This window comes from Papaver somniferum, chromosome 2 (genome assembly GCF_003573695.1).
Source record: "Papaver somniferum cultivar HN1 chromosome 2, ASM357369v1, whole genome shotgun sequence".
Classification (NCBI taxonomy): Eukaryota; Viridiplantae; Streptophyta; class Magnoliopsida; order Ranunculales; family Papaveraceae; genus Papaver; species Papaver somniferum.
Genome location: NC_039359.1, coordinates 200,089,727 through 200,107,279, shown reverse-complemented (window position 1 = coordinate 200,107,279; position 17,553 = coordinate 200,089,727). Strand labels below are relative to the sequence as shown.

At 37.1% G+C, this 17,553-nt stretch overlaps 2 long non-coding RNA genes across 2 annotated transcripts; one reads left to right on the top strand and one right to left on the bottom strand.

The window, feature by feature from the left end:
- Window positions 1-2,901: 2,901 nt before the first annotated feature.
- Window positions 2,902-3,807, top strand: LOC113350210. Its single transcript, XR_003360671.1, has 3 exons — window positions 2,902-2,967; window positions 3,475-3,532; window positions 3,631-3,807. It is a non-coding gene; the product is annotated as an uncharacterized LOC113350210 (long non-coding RNA).
- Window positions 3,808-5,010: 1,203 nt separating this feature from the next.
- Window positions 5,011-6,696, bottom strand: LOC113350209. Its single transcript, XR_003360670.1, has 2 exons — window positions 6,103-6,696; window positions 5,011-5,960 (listed from the first exon to the last, which is right to left on the bottom strand). It is a non-coding gene; the product is annotated as an uncharacterized LOC113350209 (long non-coding RNA).
- Window positions 6,697-17,553: the final 10,857 nt, after the last annotated feature.

Sequence of the window (17,553 nt, the reverse complement as noted above, 5' to 3'; positions counted from 1 at the left end):
GAAATTGTTTTGATTATTTAGGTTCCTTTTATATGTCCTTTCCATTTTATGGTTTGTTCACTTTGTTGTTTATCTGAATCTAATTTTTTTTTATTCCATGGTAGGGTTTGTCAAGATTGAAGAACTGAAGTTCAGTTCATTAGAGTTTGAAGAAGAACTAATCAGAGTTGGTTTAGGAAAACTAAGAAGGTATATCCAACTGTTTTGCTTATTTTGGTTCCTTTTATATTGTTTAGGTGAAGTTTGATAGAATCTCATTGAGCATGATAAAAATGGTCCTAGCGGTGAATCGCAAAAGCTACTTGTAGCTCATTCTCTCTTTGTTGAGAGGATGTTTCTGTCGTTAACATAAGGCCTTCGGCAACCCTACCGCTAGGACTCAGTTGAAGCTACATGTTAGAATTACCTAGTTTATATGGACTGAATTGATTACCTAGCAAGTTCTAATTGATTTTTTAAATCAATCTCAGTTCTTTAGTACAACCTAGTTAATTTATTTGGTATTTGAACTAAGTCATGAGTATTTTGTTCAATTCAGTATGGTGTTAGTACTTTCAATTGTTTCTTTTGTGCAGGTTACCATGGTTGAAATCTCAGAAGATGATTCTGCTTCTAATCTTCCAATTATACATGGAGTGGCATCACAAATGGGACCTCCCCCTCCACGTCCACCGCGTTCTGGACAAGTGCATGGACCATCAGCAGGGACAGGGAGTACCGCTGGCTCATCTACACCAGCTTCTGAACCTTCACATGCTTGTGGCGCAGGTGAAACATTAGATAATAATCCTAATGCTGGTGTGAAGAGATCAAAGGTATGGGATCACTATGATATTTATGAAAATGGTGAGAGAGCGAAATGTAAATATTGCAAAAAGGCTAATTACAAGATTGGTAAGAAAAATTTGGATGGTAAGAAACATGGGACTTCTAATCTCCAACATCATTTGGATAAGTGTCAGAAGTATAAGAATGAAATGAATGAGGCTAGAGCTGACGGACAACAAACACTTGAATTCCAGCCTTGCAAGCTTGGAGAGGAACCACAGTTGGTTGGGGTGTCTTTTTCTCAAGATGCGTGCAGGAGAGCGCTGATTAGATTTATCGTTACCGATGAAATGGCTTTTAGAATTGTTGAAGGTGAAGGTTTTATAGCTTTTTGTAAGTATCTTGAGCCTCGATTTAAGCTTCCAAGTCGTATGACAATATACCGTGATGTGTGCAAGCTGTTTTTGACAGAGAAGGCTAATCTGAAAAGTTATTTCAAAGCAAACAAGATAAGAGTGTGCCTTACTACTGACACTTGGACGTCATCGCAGAATTACAATTATATGGTAGTGACTGCGCATTTCATTGATCATCATTGGAAACTACATAAAAGAATTATCTGTTTTTGCTTGATTGATAGCCATGAAGGTACAAATATTGGAGAGGCTTTGGCGAAATGTTTGCTAGACTGGGGACTTGAAAAGGTTTTCACTGTGACGCTTGATAATGCGTCTGCAAATAAAGTTGCTGTTGACTATTTGAGGAAGAGAGTTCAGAGTTGGGGTTCTGCATTACTCGGAGCTAAACATTTACATGTTCGATGTGCGGCTCACGTACTTGCACTTGTTGTGAAGGACGGTATGAAGAAGTATCATACATCACTTCTCAGGATCAGGGCAGTGGTAAAATATGTCACGAAATCTCCCGCAAGATATAAAAGGTTTACGGAGGCTGCTGTGTCGGAAAGAATAGATTGTAAAAAGGGTCTGATATTAGATGTGAGAACGCGGTGGAATTCTACTTACTTAATGCTTGTTGCTGCTGAAAGATATGAAAAGGCATTTGAAATGCTACGTGAGTTGGATAAGGCATTTTGTGAAGAGTTTTGCTTTGATATTCCAGTACCAGATAATATTATGGGTGATGGTGATGACACTGTTGATCTTGATGCTGATTATGATCTGGAATCAGACAATGAAGAAGAACTTGATACTACTGAAGAAGAAGATTCTGCTGCTGTCAGGAAAGCCAAGAAAAAAAACAGGCCAAAAGTGCATGCTCCTGAACGATACGATTGGTGCAACGCGAGAGTTCTGATTAAGTTTCTACAAGTATTTTATGAAGCAACTGTTGCATTTTCAGCTTCTACTTATGTTACTTCTCATTCTTTCTTATTGGAACTTGGCACTGTTCGTCAAGAATTAGAAGAATGGAAAAATACACATGAGGACCCTTTCTTAAGCCACATGGGTGCTGTAATGTTGCTCAAGTACAACAAATATTGGGGAACATACCGAAAGATGAATTCGTTGATGTTTATGGCTGTACTTCTTGATCCACGAGAGAAAGAACATGGATTATTTGTGACTGTTGAAGATTTAATTGTGCATTATGACCCAGCAATGAAGAAAAAACTTGTAGAAAAATGGGTTGAAGAAGTTCTGAAAAATTTTGTGGAGCTGTTTGCAGCTTATAAAGCAGAAAATGTTAGATGTGCAGTATCTTCATCAGAATCTGTGGGCGAGACTAATTCAACTTCTACTCAAAGTTCTTCGAGTTTTGGAAGTACTATTTCTAGCAAGGCCAAGTATATGGCGGGAAGGAATAAACGAAAGCATCAATTGAGTAATGTGGAGGACATTGGGAGATCTGAGGTAGAAAGGTACTTGGCTGAACCGATCTACACACCCACAAATGAAAATGCTACTTTTGATATATTACAATGGTGGAAGGTAAATGCTGCGAGGTTTGACATTTTGCCACTTATGGCTAAAGATATATTTGCTATTCCCGTTTCTTCCGTTGCTTCAGAATCAGCATTTAGTACCGGAAAAAGAATTTTGGATCCTTTTCGAAGCTCCTTAAAGCCCAAGACACTTGAGGCCTTAATTTTGTTACAAAATTAGTTACGAACACCAATAGACATGGATTCATCTACCCTTGGAGTCGAGGAGGAGGAGATTGATATTGCTGAGTCTGGTATGTCTAAATTTTCCTTGGCTCTATTGTTGTTCATGACACTGTGAGTTTTACTGCAGCATGTTTATTACATGAAAGTACATGGTTTACTAAACATAATGCATGCTATGTGAATAGATTAACTGCCCTGTTATGTTAACTGCCCTGTTATGTTAACTGCCCTGTTATGTTAATAATCTATAACAAAATTTTTTTGAAATCCGAAGATCACTCATAGTTATCTCTATATCAACATGTCAGAGGCATTGTCACAATGTCGTGTACCTCATATCAATTGGATTTCTTAAATTCAGTTATCTGTTTGATGTTTGTTATACTGTTTTCTATGGTTTGAGAATCTTGAAATTTGGCTTTTCAAATTTTGCTTTGATCTGTATATTGTCTGTTATCTTGATGTTCTTAGTATTAGGATATTTTATATGTTCTTATAGTTGAATTTGGATGTTGAGATTATGATGAAGCTGAGTTATTCAGTTTAATTGTTCATTTGAATCATTTCGCTTGCAGAGCTATTCAGTTTCAGTGACCTTGCTTCTTCTTCTATCGTCATAGACTCATAGACAAGGTAATGACGCCAAGGCCCAAGGGTCATTGTCAGTAGCTTGATATTTCTGAGTTCATCTTTGTTACTGTAACTAATTTACAGACTTCGTTTTATTTCAGGCTTTCAGCCATTCGGAGGTAAAACATCCACAAACTTGCAGGCTTGCAGCGACTCGCGGTTGGTCGCTTTATATGATATTAGGCTTTAGTATAGTACGCAATACTCAATAGTAATGCACTCTTTTATCTTTTGAGCTTTGAACAATTGAACTCTGTTCCTTTTTATTGTTAGCTTTATCAACTTTGTTATACACTTATACTGTTATACAGTTATACACTTATACTCAATTACTCTGTTCCTTGTTAATGTAATGTATACCAATGTCATTTTATTTTATGGTGGGTAACCCACCACCCACCCGACCAAACCCGCCGTCACAATGGGTCGGGTGACAACCGACCCATTGTGTTGTTGGGTCGGTTGCGGGTGACAACTTCTGTTACCCGCCATCGGTGGGTCGGGTGGTGGGTGAGGCCAAAACCGACCCAAACCGACCCATGTGCAGCCCTAATCATGGCAGGATTTGGAAAACAATAATGTTTTCCCAAACATTAAAAGTGACCAGGTCACTTAGATAAACAAACATGTATACGGACAAACTTCTTCTTCAAACAATGTATAATATTCGTGCTAACCACACTCATTAGCTACTGATATCACCAAGACCATGATGACTCACTCTAAGCAATAAAAGCTGAATTCATGTAGATATAAATGTGAAGGAGCGTATCCTATATATCACAAGTGGAAATTCTCATTTCCCATAACAATTCATAATGACAAACAAAACATTACAAGTCCTTTCCAAATCGTGGAAAGATTCACAGAATCAACATAATTATCGTAATGCAATTTAAACAGAGCATGGAATGTACGGACAGACAATGCATGAGTTTGTTAAGCATAAATTTTTGTAAAAGCAACAATAATGGTTACAAAAGAGTCAAATGTATTCCCACCTCTATGATGACGAGTCATGCCTACCTCGAGATTCACGATCCACTATTTCGTCCTTTGAATCGATCGTTGTTAACATAGATTAACTTTTAATCATACAAGAACTCTAAGAATCTAGCCAAAATGGCTCACACAAATATAATACAAGTCTATTTAATCGTTCTAAGCCCATTAAGCTATTGTCCAATACATCTAAGTCAACCAACAGTTTCTAACGGTCAAACTGACGGTCAAAGGTCAACTGACAGTCAACGGGCCAAAGGTTAGGTCAAAGTCAAACGATTCAATTCAATGAGTCGAGTCAGGGTTTACTGAGTTAACTCAACTCAGTTAGACAACCCGAGTCAGGTGAGTCAGTTAAGCTGACATTTCTGAATGACTCAAGGCTAGGTCCCTAGCACAAGCTACAAGCTTTGTTGCCCATAGTGGTGCAACTCAAATCATAGAAGCATTACAGTATCAAACCTAACTTCACCCCCTTCTTCAGCATTTCAACCTCAATTTCATTCATTTAAAACAAACTTTAAATTCCAATTACAAATGTAAACTAGGTTTACCTGCGATCGCAGTTACAATCTTCCACTGGGGAGGTTCAATTCATCATATTCATTTAACCCTCATTCTTATATTTCAATTACACAACATCTGACTCACTTATATCAAACTCAAATCTCATATGTAACTCCCATCCTGACTACACTTCACTTCTAACTGTGATTCAGCCTCAGCATAAGCAAACCCATCATTACAAGCAATATCAGTCACATACGGCAAACTAATCCACCACATATACATCAATATCTTCACTGCGGTTCTATTTCTAATCTACACATTCTTCACTTCAGTGTTATCAACAATTCACACATCCATAATAAACTCATTTCAATTACTCCAACAGCCATATTTAAGGCTTAGCAAATACAATTACATCTCATACCACTGCCTTAAACTCCGTTCAACACCGCCATCAACCATCCAAAAGAACTTCAATCCACACAAACTTCAATTCAGAAAACATATAACAATTGTAGAACTTCCACCATTACACATCTCCTCATATCTCTAATTCTATTCATTCCAGTTCATCTCAACCTGTAATCCTTAACATCACAGCCAAAAGAAACCCAATTCAAACATTCCAACAGTCCCTCATAAAAGTTATCACCACTTCTCAGTCCTCCCTGCAATTCATCTTAACCTATACCAATTCCCTTGTAATTCAAACACAAGACAAATTCAGAACTCTCAGCTTCATACCCACATATACATCTTAATTCTAGGTTCAAATAACAATCTCAGCTTCTCATTTCTACCACCAATCCACAACTTCAACTCATACAAAATGCAATCCAGTAACCAACCTTCACCGTCACAGCAACACCACCACCATTCTCATGGACTGCAATTTCAGCACCACCAGCTTCGATATAAACTTATCTCAGTTTCATAAACACATCGAACCAAAACACTATAAAGTCAGTTCAAATTCAATCTAAACACAACCCATTCTAGAAATCATTATTGCATACTCAATTCTGTGAAAACAGATTCAAATAGGAGAAAGCGTTAATTACCTTATTTGGTTCTTCTTAAATTTGAATTAACGCCTGAATTAACACCACCAGCATGCACTGGTTTTCTCCATTGTACTCTTGTTTTCTCGATGTCAAACCCCGATTCAATTCCCAGTCTTCAACACACAAACCCTAATTAATCCATCACTTCATCAATTACAACTTAATTTCAACTGTAATTTCACTTAATCAACCCATACCCATCTCTAATAACTTATCTGGAACATCAATTTCATCTTTGAATCCTCTTTGCCACTCCAGTGAATCCCTAACTACTAATACCTCAGTTATTCTTCAGACCAATAATACAATTTCCGATTCAGCAGCAACCCTATGTTCTACATTTGATAACAAACCGATTATCCAAACAATTTTCTACTAAAACCAACATCAATCTTTAACCCTAATTCTCACAAAACTATGTCTCTTCAACTAAATCGAAACTTCTAACCAAATCCAATTTATGAACTCAACACCATCTTATTTGATTCAATGGTTTCACTAATTTTCTGTGAAGATTATCGACAGATATTTCCTCTCTGAATTGATAGAGAATAACAAGAAGAAGAAGAAGAAAGAGAGAAAAGAAAAGAAAAGAAAATAAAATAAATAAAATAAGAAATAAGAAGGAAAGAGAGAAAACTTATCTGCTCGACCGAGTGAAGATAAGACCAAGTAGGGGTGTAAATTTTGCCCGGCAGCCCGAGGCCCAGTATCGTCCGCCCTGTCCCATGACAGTTCATGGGTGACCGTGGTCCTATACGGGCTGGGCCGACCTAGCCCATTTAAATAAGAGGACGGGCATAGGCCACAATTCAAATTTTTTTGCCCGGCCCAATACCCTCCCTATTATCCCGTCAATGCTACCCGCCCGTGTTATCCATTTATCTAGTCTAAGTGACTGTTCCAATTTTGTTTTATCCTAGAATATACTTGGTACATATACTTAATACAGTCAACCCTCATAGTTTTCATATGTATTTCTTAACTTTTATTCCATAGGAGTCTAATTTTGTTAACCATATAGAGAAAATATTGAGCAAAATCTAAGGCACTTTCTTTTTCTGATGATTCAATTCAGGAAAAATTATAGGAAGTTTGGTTTATCTTATTCCCATCTCAATTCTCGTATTTGATTATTAATTTTAAGTAAAACTTGTGTATTACTACTTTCTTTTTATTTTTAACAATATATATGTATAATATATATTTGTTTGTAATATTTAAGGCCCTCCCGGCCCTACCCGCCCGAACCTAAATTACAAAACAGACTTGGGTAGGCCATGGGTACTTACTGTAGATAAATAACCCTGCCCGCCCGGCCCTTTTAATTTCATGGATAAGAGATGTTCCGGCCCGCCCTATACCGTCCCATTTAATAAATAGGTCGGGCTGCCCGGACCGGCCCAATTTACACCCCCAAGACCAAGGAGAATTAACACGCACTTGCTTTGATAAGAGAAGACACAACGTGTATGTGCTGCATCAATAGATATTCCATGAAATGACGATGTTACCCTTCATACTAAACCGATGATACCTTCTTCCTCCGATGTTCGAGGGACACGTTTGAGTAGTCCATTCCGCGTAAATTTTCGAAATATATCAAATGGTACCAGTTTCATATCTAAATCGTTGCTAGATTAATTTCTATTAATTACTGTTCGTGTTACTCTAATCGAGATATTAGCGGTTAAGATGTCTCTTGACTAGTCTAATAGCGTTGACGAGCTCGAGGGTCCTTACAGTATGATCCATTTTGCAGCTGCCAGATGAGATTCTTTTGGATTAGCCTGAAATCTAGCACAACAACCAATGCTAAAGGCGATATCTGGTCCTATTGCTGTTAGATATAGGATACTTCCAATGCTGGATCTATAAAGTTTTCGATCAACATCAACACAATTCTCATCCTTATGCAGCTTCCCTGTAGTGGGCATAAGAGTTAATTTGGGAGTACTTTTCTCAAGACCAAATCTTTTAACAAGATTTTTTGCATATTTTTCTTGAGAAATATAAATTTCGTCCTTGTGTTGTTGAATTTGTAGACCCAAAAAGAATCTTAATTCGCCAATATTATGTCATCTACATAGACTTGAGCAATAAGAACATCTTTCCCACTCAATTTGGTAAACATAGTCTTATCTGCTCGTCCTCTGGAGAACCCTTTTCGAAGAAGTGAAGTAGTAAGCTTTTCATACCATGCTCAAGGAGATTGTTTTAATCCATAAAACACCTTTTTGAGCTTAAAGACATGATCGGGATACTCCGGACTTTCAAAACCTTTAGGTTGAGCAACATATACTTCTTCCTTCAAACCTCCATTCAAGAATGCAATTTTTACGTCCACTTGAAATAGCATAATCTTGAGATAACAAGCATGAGCTAATAACAACCTTATGGTCTCAAGGCGGGAAACATGAGCAAAGGTTTCGTCAAAGTCGATTCCTTCAATCTGTGAGTATCCTTGAACGACAAGTATAGCCTTATTTCGGACCATTGTACTGAATCCATCTGACTTGTTCTTATATATCCATTTTGTACCAACAATATTAATTTTAGGAGGACATGACACTAGTTCCCATACCTCCTGTCTTTTGAATTGATTTATCTATTCATGCATGGCATCCACCCAGAAGGGATTATTCAGAGCTTCATCAACATTTTTAGGCTCCAATTGCGAGAGATAACAACCAAAATTGCAAATATTTCGGAGTTGGTTTCTCGTCTTAGCAGTGGATTCCGCACCTTGAATAATATTGTCAGTATGATGATTCCTATGAACCCACAAATACCGTGGATTGGCACATTGAACAGGAACACCCTTAGTAGGGTTTTTCTCCTCTCCATCAGAAACGTCGGGATCAGTAACCGTTGGTACAACTTCCACTGATTCTGGAACTTCTTTGAATTTCTCAGTTGTCTCCAAAGAAGGTAACTCAGCGGGAGAGTCATCATGATGGAAGTCTTTTAAGTCATTATTAATGACATTTTCTGATTCCATCATGACACGGGTTCTGAGATTATATACTCTAAAACCACGACTGTCAGATGCATAGACAAAGAAAATACCTTCTGATGCGTGTCATAGGTGCAATCAAATTAGTGGTTTTAAATCCACTCAATTAATAAATAATATAATGGAAGTCAAGTTTGTTCCCATGAAGAGCAGGGAGTTTTAGTTGTCAAAAGTGTCACAATGGGGTTTTTTGTTTTAGATGAAAGCAAAATGAAAGTAATTAAAAATAATAAAGTTGCAAGCAATGGAGAGAAATATGATCATAGAAATCTTGTTCGTTACTAAACAGTCATCAAAGTAGTATATTCATTTATTCTTTATCATTCACAGATTTTCACCAACCATAGGATAGCAGGTACGCTTAGTTATAAAATTATATCCGTCTGAACCACCTTGAGGTTTGCTTACAAGATATATTCAGCCGAATACCTTAAGGTTTTTGAATTTAGGTTTGATCCTAGCACTTAAACTCAGTACGCTCGGTCCACTTAGGGTTGTTTTTACTTGCGGTTGCTCCAGAGAATCCCTCTGCAAGGTTTCACAAGTTCTACTTGTGTAAGAGTTATTCAACAATTACGTATATCCTAATTTATTACTAGAATTAGATTCACTAATAAACTGACTTAGTTGGCCACCTAAACAATTTAACAATCAATCATAAAATTATTATAGTAAAAACACACGATAATCATATGAATACTTTTTGAATAGATTTATATGTTAAATTGAATCATGTATTAGAACTAGAACTCATCCCCAATCACTAAGAAGTTTAACTACTCATGGAATTAGTGAAACCCATGAGATACATATGATAAAATAGAAAAGAAATAGTTACAGTGATGAAATCGCTCCAAAACTCTAACTTTTCTTCTCTTATGTTCTTCTCTCCAAAGGCTTGATTCAAAGATTAAAAGATCCCTTTTTAGAAAAGTCTTTTATATAGTACCCAAGTGATAATGCACTCGTGCTCGAATCTCGTTCAAGAAAAGATTTCCTAAATTAACTCCCGTACAAAGTCAGTCGTGGTAATTATTTACTAGCATAACTGGTAAGCCATGTGCAAATCCTGAAAGCCCAGCCCAAAACACCTTGATTTAACCTTATTAGCATGTCAGTTCCAAGGGATTGACAAGGCATTTTTCTTATGCTTCACTGTGTTTGTATACGACTATACGGTGGAATAACCTCCCCGTAGGTTCACCTGGAATGTTATACGGATGGGAAACATTACCGTTGGTACGCCTGAGTTTTGCTACGGTGAGAAAATCCCTCCGTAAACTCCTACAGAAGGGAAAACCAATACTTTTTTTTGATAAAAAAGTAATTTATTAATTGAAGGCATTGTTATCTCCTGTTAGGAGGTTACAAATAGAGGGATTGAAATTTCCATAACTCTCACAGAGTTTTCTAGTTTCTCTGGATGTTTTGGCAATTGTATTTGCCACTTGATTATCATCTCGACTAGTAAAGTTAAAAGAACAAGAAACAAAACTAGAAATTAAGTGTTTAATCTCTTTAATAAGGTTCCTATTTTCTCATTGAATAAGCAAGGATTTACTGATGATGGATTGTATGACAAGCTTTGCATCTCCTTCAATCTGGATCTTTGAAAGCTGTAATTTCTTAGCCCAGCTTAAAGCTTCACGAACCTCCATGCACTCCGCAGCCTCTGCTCCTAATGCTCAATTGCCATATATCCCTTTAATTCCAATGCAGGTACCTGTGTAGTCACGTATGACAATACCAGTTCCAAATTCATTAGTATTATGATCAAATGATGCATCTACATTGAACTTAAAAAAACTTTCTATAGGCGGTTTCCATCTAGAAACATTAGTATGACTCATAGTGTTTCCTATAATGTTACAGTCTATATGCAGATGAGATATGAGATGGTACTGTGATAAGTGCATATTTCACATATATTTGGTGTCAATTCCATGCTAGTATGTGTTGGTTTTCTTGCAAATTATTGTATATTATGCTTGTTTTCTCTTATTTGTGTTTTGTTAGGTAAATCATCCAAAAGAAGTGAATTTGCAATAAAAGAAGCTAGCTACAAGTGGGGAAGGGCCAAATACCAAATGAAACTCGTTCAAGTGCAAGATTTCCACTTTTCATTTTGTAGAGAACGAGGAGACAAAGGAAATGGCGAAAGAACGGAGTCATTCGGAGTTCGTATGAAGAAGTTATGAGCAAAACAAACACTCATAAGACTAAAGGTCAAGATGATCAATTTCTAAGGAATGTGCTATTGGCATCCCAACCGAATGTTAAGGGACACCTTTCTGTTAAGGGGCAATCAATCTCAAAGCAATTGCTAGAGGTAGTCGGGTCTTTTACAATAGGGGGCTGCCAAAATACGAATGATACTAAAGGCACCTTATTAATTACTCAGGACACTTCTTCTTCTTCCTTATTATGATCATGAAGAACATGGTTGTTCTTAATGGTGGTCATCATGATGATCACGATGGTGATGGATTTGATCAACAAAGATATTCGAATTTGAATACATCACTAGGTTCCTGGGGACGATATAAAACATGCATTGTTTCCTGATTTCGAGTTTTCAACGAGAAACGCTTTCGTTGCTGATGATCAAAATTTCAGTGATTGATGGAGAATGGAGTTGTGAATGAAGGCAACTGACATAAGATCTCGGAGAGAAGTCGGGAAAGATCGAGATTCTGATCACAGTGATGGAGCTCGAGTAATAACAAGGGAAGAACGGATGGAGTTGATCGTATCAATGATCAACTTTTGCTGCTGCGGTAATGGTGATACTGCCATTGAAGGTGGTACTCGAGCTTGGCAGTAGAAATCACAGGTCATTGAAGACGAGAGAAGAGCTTACAAATACAGGAAAGGTATGAAGAAGGTTGATGCCATTATCGGCAGTTGTGATAATGACATGATGGTGCTGCTGTTGTCATTGCTTTTCGATGGTGAATGATAGTTATGGCTCACTTCCGTTGATGATGGAAGTGATGAAAAGATGGTTCCTGCTGCTGCCATGGCTTCTCGACGATGAAGAAGGGGTATGAGATGAGAAGGATACAGACGAAGTTTACGGTGTTGAGTGAGTTATAGTTGCTGGTGATACTGGGACTGAGTTCGACGAACAAACAAGAAGAAGAACGGCTGATATTGGGAGTTATTGAGTTGATTCTAGTCTGCTGTTGTTGATTGAGATGATAATGACGCTGTGGAGATGAAGGTGCTGCCATTGAATATTGAGTGGAGCTTGGCAGTGATGGTGGTCGAGCCGGTGATGAGCAGAGAGTCGCAGCATTCGATTGCTGCTGCCACCATTAATGTCGAGCAGTGATCAATGGCAGTTTCTGTTGGAGAAAATGGAAGAACAAGCTTAGGATAATGGAACTTCTACGTTGGTGATGGTAACGGGATTGGTCGACGGCAAGGGCTTCTGCTATTGGCCGGTGAGAAACGAAGGCGTCATTGGTGGGACCCAGCCAACACGTGCAGTAAAACAAAGAGAGGAAGAGGTCACTGGAGTGGTGGGGCTCTTTGCAGTAATTCCTCATTGCAGAAAAAACGCTAATGGGAAAGATAGTGATCTACTGTAACGCGACCCATTGAAACTGAACAGATGGACGGGACTACATAAAGACACATGGTGTTAGTGGGACACTATTATCACATTGGCCAATCAGAAATAGGATGCACGATTTTAGATACATGTTGTCGCGTTGAATCAGTTGTGCTGATGGAATGTCTTTATCAAATGCAGTTTTTTCGGGCTGAGCGTCATTAGAAGAGGAGGGATTTCTGACATTAGAGCCACATGTCGCTTTATCATTGGACAGATGGGTGTTTTATTTTCGCAAATTGCATGAGAAGTCAGGAGACGAGTTACTCCTCTCTATCCACTACGGATTTTGTGGGTAGGCACAGAGGTTCTTGTGTCTATAAATAGAGAAGGAAAATTCCTTCATCAACACCTCGTGTTTTACATTTCTTAACTTCTTTAGTCATTTGGTTTCGTTGTGGGTAGCCAGAAACAGAGAGAGTGGTTCATGGTTTTTACTTTCAGCTTTCCTTTTTAGTTTCATTTTAAGTCTTTCTTTTTATTTATTTACGAGTATTTTTTAATTATGAGTAGCTAAATTTTTAATTGATTATAAATGATTTCAAAGTCATGAATCATGAAGCATTATTTTCTTTCGTCACGTTAATTTCAAGTTTTATTTTATTGTTGATTATCTTTATTATTTTTATTGTCTAAGAATATTGAGGGGTTATTAAAAATGATCAATTAAATTAACCAATCAATATTTCTTCTACTAGTTTAGGGTTGTGTGATACATGTAATTGTCACATCAACTCTTTACACAAGTAGTAAATCGCAAGAGCTGACCAGAGCGATTTTGTTAAGCAATTGTGTGTAAAGATAACACTAGTAAGCAGACAGAGCTTATACGTCTGATGCTGGGATCAACCTGATTCACAGAGTGTAAAGCATTAGACTAATTTACACCTTGAGACCTTATTCTAGGTGGGTTGGTCGGATAGAATCTGATAGTCGAGTGTTTCTGTATCCAGTGACAATATGAATCCGGGGGATACATAGCTTATTGCTATTCTACGGTTGGTAACAATACAAGTTCAACAAGAAATAAATTTGCATTTAATTAAGCTTCGGTTCAGTGACGGCGAATGATTCCCTAGTCATCTTTCTCCTTATTGTTTTAAACTAATATTTATTATTCTGTTTTATTAGTTACTTTAATTTGAAAATCTAAAAACACCATTTCAGTTACTTTTTGAAAAGCTAGAAACTCCCTGCTCTTCGTGGGAACGAAGTCGTTGCCATTATATTACCAGTTAATTGTGTGGAAAGGTGTAATTAATTTGTTGTGTAAACGACGCGCACCATACTGTATTTTATTCACTGAGTTAGTAGGGTTAAGAGATACTCCCTGAAATATTAAGTCGCATCTGTCTTTCCAAATAACCTATGCACCTATCATAAGAGTAAAAAACCTTCTTTCTTCTGCAGAAGTTTATGAATAAGAGAACCAACTTATCATCCATTCAGAAACAGAATTATTGGTATTTTTGACTGTGTCAATGTTGATGTTGACCTTACTCCAAATAGCTTTGGCATGTTTACACTCAAACAGCAGATGTTCCATTGATTCATTAGATCTGCCACATATTTCACAGTCGGTGTCTTGAGAATCATCATACATGGCTCTTTTAAGTTTAGTGCAATGTAAATCTCTAATGCACTTCCATACAAAGAGTTTAATGTGATGAGCTGCTTTACAACCCCATAAAGATTTCCAAACCCTCTTGGGCACTGTGACTCCATTTACTTGAACTTCTCTTTATTAAAAGTCAGCTTCCTGTAAGTACTTTTGACCGAGAAATTACCATCTTTGGTTGGCATCCATATCATGGAGTCATCTTTACTGTTATCTATGAAGAGTGCTTGTATATTCAGAGAAATATCTTGATCAAATAAGTTATCCAGCAAGCTAACATTCCATTGAGGGGAGTCAGGAAGGAAGAGTTCTGCCACTGTTTCATAAAAACGAAAAAGTTCATTCTTGGGGAGTGGAGGGTGAGCCATATCAGGGATCCATTTGTCTCTCCATATTTTGGTCTTCACTCCATTGTTTATCTCCATGAAATAATTTTGTTGCACCACTAAAAGTCCTTTTGTTATACCATTCCAGACATAAGAGCAATTTTTAGCACTAATGTTTTGATGTAAAATGTCTCCAGTTTTGAAGTACTTACTAGATAGAACTTGTGACATTAGATTGTCAGATTATGTGCGTAATCTCCATGCAATTTTGGTGAGCATTGCTAGATTTAGCTTCTCTAAGTCCCTGAAGGAAAGTCCACCCATATCTATAGGCCTGCATAAATTCAACCACGTTGTAGGATTATTACCTCTGTTGTTGTTATATCCCCAAAAGAATTTCCTCTCAATGCTTGTTAATTGTTGTAGAAGATTTGATGGCAATTTGAAAGTGCCCATCTGATATATTGGTACTAAGTTAAGCACATGTTTAACCATAGTGCCTCTTCCTGCTTGTGACATAGAGACTGCAGACTATATAGATAACTTGTTTTCAAATGATTCCTTTATGTTTTTGAATGATTCTTGTTTAGAGTGACCAAGAATTAATGGAGACCCTAAATATCTTTCTTTTGAATTCATAGTCTTGACTCCCAAGATTTGTTTAAGTGTCTCAACTACCTCAGGCTTGGTCTTCTTGCTGAAATGAACTGCACTTTTATCAAAGTTGATAACTTGTCCAGATTGGCTGCTAAAATCATGAAGTATCTCTAGTAAACTATTGACTGATGTAAGATTTGCTTGAGTAAAGATCAAGCAATCATCTGCAAAAACCAAATGATTAATGGTTGGAGATGAGGCAGCCACTTTAATTCATTTGATAGATTTATCCATTTGAGAAACTCCATAGCTAGAATGAATAAATAAGGTGATAATGGGTCACCTTGCCTAATACCTCTTGTGGGAGAGAGTTCTTCATAAGGTGATCCATTAAGCATAACTGAGATAGTGGTAGTGCTAATGCATTGATGAATTAACTCACAGAAATCATCATTGAATCCAAAGTAAGAGAGAACCTTCAATAAAAAGGACCACTCCAACCTGTCAAAAGCCTTTGACATGTAAAGCTTCAAAGCCAACCAACCAGTTTCTCCTCTTTTCTTTTTCATCGAATGAATTATTTCTTGAGCTATCACAGTGTTATCACTGATGAGTCTTCCTGAAACATATGCTTCCTGAAATGGAGAAATGATTTTATCCATTAGTGGATTCATCATGTTAACAATGACCTTAAAAACAATCTTGTATGAAGTATTACACATACCAATAGCTCTGTAATCAGTTGCACAAACACATTTCTTCTTTTTTGGTATTAAGGACATGTATGTCTTATTCAGTTGTTTGAGAAGATGCTTGGTTTCAAAAAATCTCTTTACCATGAGACATACATCTTCACCTACTATGTTCCATTGACTTTTGTAGAATCCAGCTTGAAAACCCTCAGGGCCTGGAGCACTCCAATTTTCCATACTCTTCAAGGTGACATGCATCTCTTCATTTGTTGGAATTCTGGTGAGTGAGATATTGTCTTCTGCAGTAATAATTGTAGGAAGAATAATGTAAAGGCCTTCATTGATTATTGGACTACTGGTTGAAATGATGCTTTAAAAATGTTGTTTGAGGTGTTGGGAGATTTGATCTCTTGACCGAAGTCATACATGTTGTGATCTTGGATGTAGTCTATGTTGTTTCTTTTTTTCCTTCTATTCACTTTGGTGTGAAAATATTTGTTGTTTGAATCCATATCTTTGATGAAACTGTCTCTAGACTTTTGTTGAGAAAACTCCGTCTTTATCTTGTTCCACTTGCTAAGCTCATTGTTGATGTTGATGATATCATTGTTGTTATCTGAAGTAGGATCTTGCTCTTGAATATACTGAAGTTCTTGTTGTAGCTTGTTGACTTTTTGATTTATATCCCCAAAATGCTCTTTGTTCCACAAAGATAAATTTATCCTTGTAATATGCAGCTTATTAACAAGTTGAAAAGCTGGTAAACCATGAACACTTTCCTTCCATGCATTAGCAATAATCGTAGAATAAGAAGCATCATTTAACCAAGTCTAAAAAAACTTAAAAGGCTTCCAACAGTTAGGGAGAGTAACATCAGTATCTAGCATTACAGGACTATGATCACTGCCTAGTTGAGCTAGGTGTAATAATTTAGAGTTGTGGTAGTTTAGGGACCAGTCATCATTACCTAAGGCTAAGTCAATCCTAGATTTAATGGTACCAGTCCCCATATTGTTGTTGGTCCAAGAAAAATCTTTGCCAACATATCTTATGTCTTCTAAGCCACAACTAGAGACAATACTATTAACCCACCCATTAGTAGAAGAGGAAGTACTAGAAGTATTGTCAAGGATATGAAAATTCAGATCCCTAAAATAATCCAGGGATTCCTATTAGCACTACTAATCCTCTGAATATAGTTCCATTGTTCCTTTTTCTTAGCATAATTGGAATAACCATACATGCAGGTAAGCAAGAATTCAGGTTTACTGAGATCATATTGAACAAAAATGTTGAACATGTTTTGATGAGTGTCAGCTATATCACAGGTGAAGCCCTGTTTCCAAAGTAAAACCAGACCTACCGACAGCCCTATTGGTTCAATAAAGGCACTATTAGGGTATTGAAATTGCTTCAAAAGGGGCTTACATTTTTGTTGGTCCATCTTTGTCTCACATAAGAAAACAATATCAGGATTTTGAGTTCTTATAAGTTCACTTGGATAGTTTCTAGTGGTGATGTTTTTGAACCTTGGACATTCCAGGATAAGATCTTCATGTTGTCAAGCACAAGGAGGAGGAATA